The 14,143-nt window shown below is 43.4% G+C and overlaps 1 protein-coding gene across 1 annotated transcript in view; it reads left to right on the top strand.

The window, feature by feature from the left end:
• LOC111975000 (EGF-like repeat and discoidin I-like domain-containing protein 3) overlaps positions 1-14,143 on the top strand; it is a 123,121-nt gene that overhangs the window by 92,796 nt on the left and 16,182 nt on the right. The window lies entirely within an intron of this gene.

The raw sequence follows: 14,143 nt of genomic DNA, 5'->3' as shown, positions 1-14,143 counted from the left end.
CACTTTACCAGACTGCTACAAGGACATTTGTCATCCAGTAATCGGGCAGAACCACCTGCACAATGTCTGGGTCGTCATGCTTCTTCAGTTGGGATGTATCCATTTATTCTGGTCTCAATAACCTGCAAAGGTTATGAACAAGCTATAAAAGAAGTCCCATTTCGCCTGCTCGTTTGTCATCCCTTGGCCACTTCATTTTCACAGCTAATTATCTCCAGTACAGTGATAAATATGTGTGGTGATTGTCTGTGGCACCCTGATAATTATACCCAGCTCTGATGATGGGGAGTGGGGAGAGGAGGGGGGTGGGGGGACTTCTGCATGGAAACATTGAGAGAGAACCAGTTGGGCATGTGTGTAACTGGTCTCTGATAATATTAAATGCAGCGCACTGCCTTAGTCAATTATCAGTGAGTTGCTACACTACACTACAACCTAAAAGGGTTTTTCAACTGTCCTCATAGGAGAACCCTTTGAATAACCCTTTTTGGTTGCAGGTAGAACCCTTTTGAGTTCCATGTAGAACCCTTTCCATATAGGGTTCTACATGGAACCCAAAAGGGTTTTCCTATGGGGACATCCAGAGAACCCTTTTGGAACCCTTTTTTCTAAGAGTGTAATGCAGTAACTACAGCCATAGCTGTACAACTGCCCTGCTGGGTACTGCCCTGCTGGTTACTGCCCTGCTGGGTACTGCCCTGCTGGTTACTGTCCTGATGGTGTGGTGGATGAATCAGAATTAGTTGGGAAACATAAGTAATTAAGATGTCATATCTGCATAATATTCTTATGTGATATACTTTTTATTAGAATGTATTTCTAATAGACTCTAGTGTTGGCAGTTGCATTTTTTCCCTCAGCTGGGGCTCAGTCACTTGGGGCCCAGAGAGGGGAGAGGTCAGGCTTGTCTTTCACATATCCCTGGTGCTATGCAGAATATCAGAAAGGGAAGAGGACAGGATGGAACATTGTCTTCATATGTGAATGTATCTGTTAAACCATGTGAAGGGATGGCGTGATTAAGGGGGAACCAATTACTTGTCTCCACAATGTCTGTGCGCMAGTCACTCCCTCCTTTCGCATTGGGGGGAGGTGTATGGCAGTGTCTGGAAACATTGTATGTCCTCTCTGATGTTGCACTTATCCTGGGATAGTGTATGACCTAGAGGCTCACTCCCCTCAGTGAGCTTGTCCAGGAGTGGGGTCAAGAGGGGGTCTCTTGAGATGGGAGTATCTAGAGTTAACATTTGTTCTGCCATTGGATGARGTAATGGTTCTGTGCTATGAAGTACCAGGAACGAGATTAGAACCTCGTYTTAGGGACCACACTGAACGATAATTTATAGCGAATTATCTGGCTAMGGGATACTCCTTTCTCAATTATAAAGTCCCTTTGTGAACTGTTCCTAAGATCTGTGGTTCGTCATGTAAGTTGAGAGGGGTGTATCTTGGCTATAAAAGATCTTGGTACTTTTCTGTTATCACTTTTCAATGGTTCATTAGAGATGGCGCATCATTGAAAGTCAGATGCTATTGCAAAGCTCTATTATTATAAACAATTTAGTTTAAGTATAACTCTGACTGGTGTGTGAAGTTTGTAACTCTCCTCATTTGGTAAAGCAGAAATAAGCCACCACAATGGTTACTGGCCTGCTGGTTACTGCCCTACTGGTTACTGCCCTGCTGGTTATTACCCTGCTGGTTACTTGCTCATCTAGCAGGTTGGACTCTGTGTTCCTGACAGAGTAATGTGTGTCATAATGGGGTTAGGGACCAAAGGCCAGCCACCCTGTCGTAATTGTCAGAGTGCAATGGGATCCGATTCAGTAGGAAATTGGAGCAGAAATGGATATTAAACAGCTTCAAAACAAGGCAATGATTGGATGATGGATGGATTCTCCATTACTGCTCAGAATGATGCATTGAGAGGAGTGTTTCTGATTGCTCTGCTTTTAAAACGTAATGTGGGTGAAAGCATACAGTAGGCATGTCTCTAAATGCCTATCATTTGCAGTAAATCTCTTAAAGYTGAGATCCGCATAAAGGGAAACAGCGCCGCTGGTCGCCCCAGGCGTATTTAGGGGTTCAGCAGCGTAGCTGGTAAAACCCTATTGTATCTGTTGGCGTTCATCATTACTGTTTTCGTTTTGTTTATTAACCTTWTTCTGCAGTGGGCTAAATCAGGGTCACATAGTCTTTCTAGGTATTCTTAAACAAATCTACTTTGAAACAAAAGTATGCACCTCACACACATGGTTATGGGCTTAAAAAGTTAACTGTTCATCCCATTACACTTTATATAATGTACATCACAGAATACTGAAATATAACAAAACCATATGACATAGAAACAGCAGATTTTTCGGCAGGTTTTTAAAATAATAAATAGAGGGTACATCAGCTTTAATAAAGCATATAGATTAGGGTACATCAATGTAGTAGTCCGCATCATTTCCAATCCCCCATATATTTTTTTGTTAATATATATTATACATTATAGCCATACAACATTATAGGCCATGACACCATTTGACTGCAGCGAAGGGCTACACAGAGAAGAGGAGCTCCAGTGTTGTGGTAAAACAAATGTTGCAATACTTTCCTGTTCTATCATGCGTATAATGATGTGYAATGATGTCAGAGGGAAATAAAACAGTGCTCCTTGTTTGAAGTAACGTCTTTGTTGTTGTAATATGGCAAACGGATTTGTCTGTTTCACCGCTACGGACTCCAACTTTAAACAGACWGAAGAAAGAGAACAGCAGAGTTAATTGCGGGGTTATAATGACTAAGTCATGTTGCAATGAAAACAGTGCTGTAATCTTCATTATTGCTCTGCTCATAATATGTATTGCAGGTGATGTAAATTGGATTGGATTAGTTTAGGAAGAGGAATTGAGTTTGGAAGCTGCAGGCTATTTATAATATGACTGCATATTTTTTGGCAGCAAATACAGTGCGTTCGGAAAGTATTCAGACCACTTGTCTTTTTCCACATTTTGTTACATTACAGCCATATTCTAAAATTGATTAAAAAAAAAAAAATCCTAAACAATCTACACACAATACCCCATAATGACAAAGAAAATTTGTTTTTAATATAACGTATACATAAGTATTCAGACCCTTTACTCAGTACTTTGTTGGAGCACCTTTGGCAGCGATTACAGCCTAGATTCTTCTTGGGTGTGACGCTACAAGCTTGGCACACCTGTATTTGGGGAGTTTCTCCCATTCTTCTCTGCAGATCCTCTCAAGCTCTGTCAGGTTGGATGGGGAGCGTCGCTGCATAGCTATTTTCAGGTCTCTCCAGAGATGTTGGATTGGGATCATGTCCGGGCTCTGGCTGGGCCAATCAAGGACATTCAGAGACTTGTCCCAAAGCCACTCTTGTGTTGTCTTGGCTCTATGCTTCGGGTCGTTGTCCTGTTGAAAGGTGAACCTTCGCCCCAGTCTGAGGTCCTGAGTGCTCTGGAGCAGGTTTTCATCAGGATCTCTTTGTACTCTGTTCACCTTTCCCTCAATCCTGATTAGTCTCCCAGTCCCTGCCACTGAAAAACATCCCCACAGAATGATGCTGCCACCACCATGCTTCACCATAGGGATGGTGCCAGGTTTCCTCCAGACGTGTCGTTTGGCATTCAGTCCAAAGAGTTCAATCTTGGTTTCATCAGACCAGAGAATCTTGTTTCTCATGGTCTGAGAGTCTGTAGGTGCCTTTTGGCAAACTCATAGCGCGCTGTCATGTGCCTTTTACTGAGGAGTGGCTTCCGTCTGGCCACTCTGCAATAAAGCCCTGATTGGTGGAGTGCTGCAGAGATGGTTGTCCTTCTGGAAGGTTCTCCCATCTCCGGAGGGGAACCTTGGAGCTCGGTCAGAATGACCATCGGGTTCTTGGTAACCTCCCTGACCAAGGCCCTTCTCCCCCGATTGCTGTTTGGCCAGGCGGCCAGCTCTAGGAAGAGTCTTGGTGGTTCCAAACGTATTCTATTTAAGAATGATGGAAACCACTGTGTTGTTAGGGACCTTCAATGCTGCAGACATGTTTAGGTACCCTTCCCCAGATCTGTGCCCCRACTCAATCCTGTTTTTTGCTTTGTCATTATGGGGTGTTTTGTGTAGATTGAATAGGGCAAAAAACAATTTTATCAATTTTCGAATTAGGCTGTAACGTAACAAAATGTGGGAAAAGGGAAGGGTCTGAATGCTTTCCAAGTGAACTGAATGACCTAAAGTGGCCTGGCATGTATTTCAAACATGAAAGTAAAGGAAGGAACACTAGCCAAAATTAGTAAGCTCTCATATCCTTTATAATTATGGAATTTCATACAATTGAAGTCTACTTCCTGTTTTTCTGCTTCCTCTTTATCATTCTGAAWTGACCCTTAACCTTTTGCAGATAGTATTTACAGTAGGCTTACTCTTTTTAAATTCATGAACCTGAGAATTAATCATTATGACAACTTCCAAGTGTCACAGGAAACGTGCGAATGAAGCAAGCTACAACGCTCCCTAACACGTCAGGGACACTGACAAACCCCTAGGTATAAGAAAACAGGGATGTTAATTAGAAGTATTACTTGATAGATACCTGCTCTGTTCCTCTTCACATGTATTTGTGGCAATGAAAGTATTATTATGGTATTATGATTACTAGGCTTCTGAAAGGCACTGCTTCCCTAATGAAATTGGTGCAATACTGCTCCGACCACAAACTCAATCTCTTTAATCAATAAAATTAGCTGGATGTTTATTTCCATCTACACTGGAGAACTGTTCTAATGCCTCCCGGTTGAAACTCACATCTTGTCTTGAGTGTTTATGCAGAACACAGCTCAGAGTTGAAGCATATCTCTCTCCAAAGCAGTCAAAAGCTGTGTGATAGAGGGATTTTGATTGTCTGGGAGAAAGAAGACACTGGTGTTTTGATTAAATGACATGCATGGTGAAAAAGTGGAATGCAACAAGTAATTGGGAATGTTGAAAGGTGATCTGTCCTCAGTGTCCTTCAGGATAGGCCCCTGTGGGACCACTGGAGGCATCTGGTCATGTATTCTCAGGCAGTCAGCAGAGTCCCCTGCAGCCTAACTATTGCTATTGCCAGCCTTCAATATTGATCTAGTCCAAAGTATTCATGATGGCATTTTGTCCACGCAGACTGAGGATCCATGAGCGTTCAAAATTCKAATCAGTTTAAATGCATTCTTTATTCTCGGTGCTACCTGGCATTTTATCATTATGTGTCCTATTACTCCACACGCATAAGGGAATCAATAGGAACAGCACCTGCGGCCAAGTTGCCTTGCTGAACTAATTGAAGAAAGAGTGTTACAGATACAAAATCTCCAGGTGGTTCCCAATGCAATCAGAGAGAAGCACACAACCATTTAGCCACAGCTGTGATATTCGATGAAGGTGGCAAATATGAAATATGGAGCCTGCATCATGTGTGTGTGTATATGTGTATGCGTGCGCTTGCATTTGTTTCTAGCTGCAGGTGTGTGGACTGGTCCACCAGGGCAGGTGTGTGGACTGGTCCACCAGGGCAGGTGTGTGGACTGGTCCACCAGGGCAGGTGTGTGGACTGGTCCTCTAGGGCAGGTGTTGGACTGGTCCTCTTGGCAGGTGTGTGGACTGGTCCACCAGGGCAGGTGTGTGGACTGGTCCTCCCTTGGGCAGGTGTGTGGACTGGTCCTCTAAGGCAGGTGGTGGACTGGTCCTCTAGGGCAGGTGTGTGGACTGGTTCCTTTGGGCAGGTGTGTGGACTGGTCCTCTAGGGCAGGTGTGGTGGACTGGTCCACCTAGGGCAGTGTGTGTGACTGGTCCTCTAGGGCAGGTGTGTGGACTGGTTCCATCCAGGGCAGGTGTGTGGACTGGTCCCTGGGCAGGTGTGTGGACTGGTCCTCTAGGGCAGGTGTGTGGACTGGTCCCCTAGGGCAGGTGTGTGGACTGGTCCTCTGGGCAGGTGTGTGGACTGGTCACAGGGCAGGTGTGTGGACTGGTCCACCAGGGCAGGTGTGTGGACTGGTCCTCTAGGGCAGGTGTGTGGACTGGTCCACCAGGGCAGAGTACGGAATGAGACTAACAATGAGACTCGTGTACACTCATCATACTCATCTCCAGGGGGCCTGTAGAGAAAAATAGAGAAAACCATTTAAGAGCTGTTGCTCAGGAATCTTTGGTAACGCCAAACGTCATTGTCTCTTGTAATCATTAGAACATCAGATGTGAATTCATGATTCCAGGAATATCTTAGACGTAACTTAATCTAATTTGAAAAACACATCTGATACTAATTTAATTAAAGCATTATTGGCAGAGCCTAATTTCAATCCAGTCCAATATGGCCCTTACTTAGCTCTATTTTATTCAATTTCCACGCAGCTAGCGCGCTTATTCAATTAGCCCCCAAATKAAGTTACTGTGGGGACGCTAGATCCATCTGCTTCCCGGATTCAGTTGGGTGCTTTTTAGTGTCCCCCGGCCATCACATCTTTAAACGAACAGCCCTCCTTTGAGCCTGGATAATGCTACACCTCACCTTCCATTATCTTCTCTCTTCTTATCTTCTAGCACACGTCGGCCTCATCCCCCTGCCTCTTTTCTCGCTCAACTGATGCTGGATGTTTATTTATTGATTTATTGATTTATTTTATCTTTGAATGATTGATTCATGAGTTTCCAGCAGAGAGAGAGAGCCTTAATCTCAGGGATCTGTAGGAATGTAAGGATTGAAGGCGCCTCGACTCAAATCAGTGCTGCCCAGATTGCCTCCTATGCATTCTACATGTGTATCTGGCTGTTTCAACATATATCAAAGCCAATCTCCCACTCCAAGACCAGACTTGTATCCATGTGCTTATCTCAGTGCTTTTCTATCAGAGATTCTTATTGAATATTCACAAGTAGATGGAGCACCTTGTAGATGTAGCATCTTGTCAGTCACACACGATGATAATATGATTGATCTGGAGCTGTCCATTTTAAGAAAGGGTGCAACACTAGAGGAAACTAGGTATAGATCATATTAGAGGCCTTGCTTGGCATTCACAGTTTGTGTCTGTCAACACAAACTGTCTCTCTGTGTGTGTGTGTGTGTGTGTGTGTGTGTGTGTGTGTGTGTGTGTGTGTGTGTGTGTGTGTGGTGTGTGGTGGTGTGTGTTGTGTGTGTGTGGTGTTGTGTGTGTGTGTGTGTGCGCATGCTTCACACTTGCCACTTTTAGCACTCACAAAGACCACTAAGGAAAGAGAAACGTATAATAAACTTGTAATCGATTTTTGAACAAAATTAATGGCTGCCCTTTATCCTAGTATAGTAGATGAAAAGAGAGTACAGAGATACTACTCTGCGCCTGATCTGTAAGTCTTAACCCTGTGTTAACCCTGCCACCTGCCAAATCCAACGTAAATGCTGTTTATGAGAATCACAGTGGGTGTAATTTCCAGCGTCCTCTCTGCTGTTGTAACACCAAATCAAAGTGTATTTGTCACATGCGCCGAATACAACAGGTGTAGGTAGACCTTACCGTGAAATGCTTACTTACAAGCCCTTAACCAACGATGCAGTTCAAGAGTTAATAAAATATTTATTAAGTAAACTAAAGTTTAAAAAAATTATATTTCAAAAACTAACACAGTACATTTGCATAACAATAACAAGACTTTATACAGGGGGTACCGGTACCGAGTCAATGTGTGGGGGTACAGGTTAGTCGAGGTAATTTCTGACTGCATCCCAATAATCTCTCTCTTCTCCCAAAGAGTGCACTTGTTTACTTCCCTTCATGGATTTAACAGGAAATAACAGGTACTATAGCCCATGCCTACACCAATCCAATGCTTTTAAATGTGTGGGGATTAGTGAACGGGTGCACACTTCAGGAGAAAGCAGGTATTATKTGGATGCGCCCCGTGGATTTGTGTCCCTCTCTACTCTCCAACAGATATAGGACACGACACACTAAACCAATGGAGTCCCTCCACACTGTCAAAGCTTTAAAGGGGCAGTGCGTTGAGTTATTTTCATTAAATAGACACACACAGTGATTTATTAGACATACAGTGATGATTTAAAAATACAATTACAAAGGCTGCATGTGGGCTTTAAATGATCTGTCAGCATGGTTGATTCCATGGCCGTTTTCTTCCCCCCATTTGATTTGAGTTAATGAGACAAGCAGAGTCTATCTCTAGCCCATCCCTAGAAACATGGAATTTATTTTCCAGAAGGATGTAGAATGTTTACCTTTTAWTAACTGGATTTGATCCAAGGTTTCTTTGGGAAATTGATCACCCGCCTTAATTGTGTTTTTATAATCCATTCTGTCTTTGTCTTTTGGCACCCAGGTGAATTTATGCTTAAATCTTCTTCTCAAGAACTTAGCTTTGGCCCGCTGGTTTAAATGATGTATGGGGAAAAAAGGCTCCCACTAAATGAAAAGCTGTCAAGTCTTTTCAACTGTGTGTGCTGTGTCAAATTCACTCTGATCACGGTAGTCTCTCCTCAAAGGCACTCAACAGTTTTACACCTGCATGTTTTAGCATAACGTTTTTTCACATCAGAAAAAATCAAATTTTATTTAACAGTGAAACGCTTACTTACGAGTCATTTTCCAACAATGCAGAGGTAAAGATAAAGATACGAATAAAAAAATTGAAATAGTGACAAGGAATAAATACACAGTGAATAATGAATAACAATACAGAGTAAAAATAACATGGCTATATAAAGGGAGTACCAGTAGGGAGTCGAGGTGCAGTGGTACGAGGTAATTGAGGTAGCTAAGAACATATAGGTAGGGGTAAAGTGACTAGGCAACAGGATAAAAACTAGACAGTAGCAGCATATGTGGTGAGTGTGAAAGTGTATGTGTGTGTGAGATTGTGTGTTTGTGTATGTGGTGTCAGTACACATGTGTGTGCATGTTTTGTATATGTTGTTTTGGTGTGTCAGTGTAAGCATGTGTGGGTAGATTCCAGTGTGTGTGCATAGAGTCAGTACAAGAGAATTAGTGCAAAAAAGGGTCAATGCAGGTAGTCCGGGTTGCCATTTGATATTTAGCAGTCTTGTGTAGCAGTCTTATGGCTTGGGGGTAGAAGCTGTTCAGGGTCCTGTTGGTTCCAGACATGGTGCACTGTTACCTCTTGCCGTGCAGTGGCTCGAACATTCAGACTGCTTTGTAGTGTCCTTCGATTTACTGTTTACTGGAAGGCTTAAAACTACCACTCTGGCTTGAAGATGCACACTTTTATTAGCTCATTTTTGACCAATATTGGGAAGCTGTCACCAATATTTCTCCACAATTTTCTCAACATAGCCTAGTATTTCCACTCAACACTTGACACTTTTTTCCTAAAGTGGATTCGGTATGCGCCACAACTGTCATTGAACCTTTGCTCTAGGAGGGTGAGGCGACATGCGGCACTGTTAAAAGCAGTCGATTTGTCAGAGCGAGCAGGAAGTTCTGTGTTGAACTTTGCTTGTCTTGCACTTAGCTCATCCCAGCAGGGGCTGGTCTCACGCCAATACAGCCAGTACTGAGCCTTTAGTATCTCCACTGTGAGTTAGGCCCCGAGGCAACAGAGGTGTACGCACCTCTTACTTGACAGAACCCGCCTTTTGCCATGTCAGTGCTCAGCGGAGGCCTTATGTGATTTGACATCCCGCTGCCTCAAGTGGAAACGGTAGTCATGGAAGGGGTTGGGAGTTGGGAGTTGGGAGTTGGGATTGTGTGTGTGTGTGTGTGTGTGTGTGTGTGTGTGTGTGTGGTGTGTGTGTGTGTGTGTGTGTGTGTGTGTGTGTGTGTGTGTGTGTGTGTGTGTGTGTGTGTGTGTGTGTGTGTGTGTGTGTGTGTGTGTGTGTGTGTGTGTGTTAGGTGGTGTTTCAGTCTAATATTCCCATTGTGGTGTCTCCCAGTTGGGCTGGCCTGAGTGTTGCCTGGAGTTGGAGCCTTTCCCAGAGGCGTTTGGCCTGTTAAATCCATTGAGGTGGTGTTCTAGAAACATGCTTGGAGCCTGTTCTGTGTGTTGCTAGGGGATTCACAGGTCGGGATCTGTGTGACTCAAACAGTTGACATATAGAAACTCACACACATTATCCCTTCATAAAAAGAACTCAACAGCATTATGCTTGCATGTCTCGATACTATGATGTTTTATTCAAATACAGGGCCCCTTGCTAATATACAGGAAGAGACAATCCTATCTAGTTTTCTGAGCACAGATGTCACGCTAGGGAAAACCATGGGAATTGGTCTATTCCTCTACACACTCTGCTTTAAGCTTTAACGATGGCGGCCCCAGTTTGGGGTTGATGGGCCATTATATCATCCTGTCCAGTCCACATCCCTGCACGAACTGTACTTACAGTATACTAACCTGGCTCCTGCTCTGTGCACTGTGTACACTCCACTCACACATCACAAACCCAGGCACACACACAGCACATGCACACACTTCCCCACAGGCTAGAAATTGGGTCAGGTTATATGAGCAGTGTAGATTAAATGAGTCTTCAACACACACAATTAAATGAGCACAGCTTGAGGGGGAGCTAGCTGCTGTCTGCTGCTATAGATGTATGGTATGGAGCAACAGAGGGGATAACTGTGTTCCTCTACAGCAGTCAGCCCTCAGACAACAGCACCACTTCAAATATGGACATGGGATTACACGTCGACTTTCAACTTAATGAGCAGACGAGGAGTTTCTCTCTCTCTCTCTCTCTCTCTCTCTCTCTCTCTCTCTCTCTCTCTCTCTTCTCTCTCTCTCTCTCTCTCTCTCTCTTCTCTCTCTCTCTCTCTCTCTCTCTCTCTCTCTTCTCTCCTCTCTCTCTCTCTCTCTCTCATCTCTCTCTTCTCTCTCTCTGCTCTCTCTCTGCTGTCCGTCTGTCTGTCTGTTCTGTCTGTCTGTCTGTGAGAAACACATCCATATGTCGTCTCTTAGCGCCATGACACGAATTCTAGCACCCCCAGGTGTTGCAGGGGCAGTGCTAATTAATTCTCCAAAATACATTTTGTGAATACGCAAATGTTTTCCGCAGTTGGGGGAAACGGGTGGAAATGGAGAACAGGGGTTGGGGGGGTGGGACTCTTGTGTCATCTTCTACTCCCCCGAGGAGAAGGATACAGAGAAAGAAAGGAATGCTGGTATTGTTTTTTGTGTGTCTTTCTCCACCACAGCCATGCAGAGGTTGCTGCAAAGACTTCAAAAGCCTCCGGTGTGCCAGGGTTAAGTGTGTTGGGGGAAGGTTGGGGGGTTGCCTGGCTCTAACAAGCTTATCTCACCCTTTAATTCGGTTTGGGCCATCAAAGTGTTGGGAGCTGGCTGCGCCAGGGGCGGTTGTATTTTTTGACCGCTACCTGTGACAGCAATTACAGGTTCCCCTTCAAGCGTGCCTTTGTTTTGGTGGCAGACTCGACTGGTTGGCCAGAATGAGATTACCTCTGCGCTGTRCTCTGCTTGGAGGGTAATCAAGCATTACAATGTGACGTGTCACTCCTTTTCTCAATGAGCAGCTTCTCTCTGAAGCTTTTTACAATTATTGTAATTATAAAAGAGAGGTTACCATAAACGTATTTATATGCACCATAGGAACATACTATACCCCCCCCCCCCCCGAGAAACAGACATGAACACTTCGTTAAACAAAGAGGCGAAGGGTCTTTCAATTATTTTTTGAAGGAGGTATCTCATGAATAGTGTATTCATAGCAAACGATTTAAGCCCATGTGTATAATTTCCTACATGATATCAAGGTAAAGTGCCCTTGTACCAAGACTTAAATTAGGACCATAACTGTGCAACTGACGTACAAACTCAGAGAGCGAACCCATTTTATGTTGTTTTCAGAACCCCAAAAGCTGGCTGCTTACTCCATATCACGTAACTCTGTTTTATAAGAGCACAGAAAGATTGACAGCAAGCCATGGCTTTTCCTCCTTAAAAGTCTCCAACAGGGTGTCTGTAGTGAAAACTTCTATGACTCCCTGGGGAATCACCCCGAAGTCTGTCAGGAGCTGGGAGGGTTGAACAGGACTGAAGGCATGCTCTGAAGCAATATCTGRGCTTCATGACAGGTGTTGTGGAGATGTGAGCTCATGTGCAACACGCGCCATAGTGAGGCATGTTTGTGTGTGTAATGCATTGTGATATGTTGTATTGGGCGGCAGGTAGCCTAGCAGTTAAGAGAGAGTTGGTCCAGTAACCAAAATGGTATTGATTTGAATCCCGGAGTCGACTAGGTGAAGAATCTACAGCCTAAATGCTCTAAGTCACTCTTGATAAAAACGTCTGCTAAATGACTAAAAGGTTCATGTAAAATTGTGTTGCAATGCATAATAATATAATGTCTGGAATGATGTACAGTAACGTAGAGTCATGCGAGGGTCTTGAAAACATGAGAGAGAAGCCACACTATCACATACTCACTCTGACCAGACTAATCAGGATAATATATGAGCTCCTGCTGCATGTTGTAAATTCAGTTTAGGAAATCTAGCTCTCTGAATCGTACTTCCCCTCTCTACTTTTTGACCGCCATTCTCTCTCTGCCAATATGTTTTATTAGTTTCCATGCAATGGCAAAACTCAGTCTGTCCTCTCTCCAGCACGTGCAGGGGACTGTTGTTGTCCATGGATCTGATAAGCCAGTTATGGTCATGATGTTATAGACATTAGGTCTTGATACTTTGCCACCACAGTTTGGCCATGCAACTGCAGAGAGTTTGATGATAGTGGTCAGCAAATGTTTTTCATTTTTCAAATCCAGACTTTTACATTTTGGTAATTTGTCAAATCAAATCAAATGTATTTATATAGCCCTTCTTACATCAGCTGATATCTCAAAGTGCTGTACAGAAACCCAGCCTAAAACCCCAAACAGCAAGCAATGCAGGTGTAGAAGCAGACACTCTTATCCAGCGCAACTAGGGTTAAGTGCCTTGCTAAAGTGCATATCAACAGATTTTTCACCTTGTCAACTTGGGAATCGAACCATCAAACTTTCAGTTACTGGCCCAACGCTTTTAACTGCTAGACTTTCTGCTGCCCTGGACTTCTGGATCATTTGTGGTCTAAAAGTATTTATGGTTATGGTTCCTCTTTTAAACTATCATCCATGGTTACTATGTTGAGCTCTAAGACAGTACCTGAGAGTGCAATGTCAGGCAATTTATTTGATCCTTAAGCCACACATTAAGGTGGTATTTTTATTGTCATGTGAAAGAGATTTAAAGGATATTATCGTTGACAGAATGCARAATGTATGACCCGAACATTACCTGTTTTTCTCCCTGGTTCCTCTGTGGGATGCAACCTGGTATGATTRGGGACTCAACATGCACACATGTGTTTGTTTATTTCCTCAGATGCAAGGCTATGCTGATTGAGGCTAAATTATGAAAGATAAAGCAAAAACACCTATAAGTCCATAATTCTGCTCAGATACTATAGATAACTTTTCCCTCAATGCACAGTTCTATACTCCAGGGATACCCATCTTACATTCAGTGTGCCTTGCTCTCAGGTTCTTCCACTTTAGATTCAAACAATGTATTGTTTTTGGCATTGTGAATTCRCATACATTAGTCATTGAGCATAATCAACGCATAATAAATATAGAGATGCTAACCCAGACAAACCATTGACTTAATTGGTGGTAATTGCATGAAATCCTGCATGGGCTTGGTAATAGTAAAACAGATAGTTATGGTACATTCTGTACGTTGTTGTTATTGCGTGTTAAAGTCCAGGCTTAACACAACAGCCAGAAACATGGACTGTTGTGTTAGCTGTAAATAATGAGGAATAATTGAACCTTAAAAGTAAATGATGTAACAGCTACACTGTTTACWACCAAGCCCTTTGATGTAGGCTACAAATGAGAGTGTGTTAAAACATTTACCCATATGATGCTGCCCGGCTCTCTGAAGCTGCTCTGGCCGGCGATTTCTGCTCTGCTGAGGAGAGGCCTTGTTGTTCAATATGCTGTGAATAATTGAAGGTTACTTCTTGCAACCAAATGTACAATGTCTTTATAAATCGTCTCTGGAGATAAGAAGAGAAAAGATGCTGACGGACTGGAAGGAGAAAATTGAGCATCACTGACACTTTCGTTTAGCTGAGTCAGAGAGGTGACTAAGTA

Source organism: Salvelinus sp. IW2-2015, linkage group LG15, assembly GCF_002910315.2.
Source record: "Salvelinus sp. IW2-2015 linkage group LG15, ASM291031v2, whole genome shotgun sequence".
Lineage (NCBI taxonomy): Eukaryota > Metazoa > Chordata > Actinopteri > Salmoniformes > Salmonidae > Salvelinus > Salvelinus sp. IW2-2015.
Note: the sequence above shows the minus strand (reverse complement) of the source record. Positions and strands in the feature narration are given on the sequence as shown.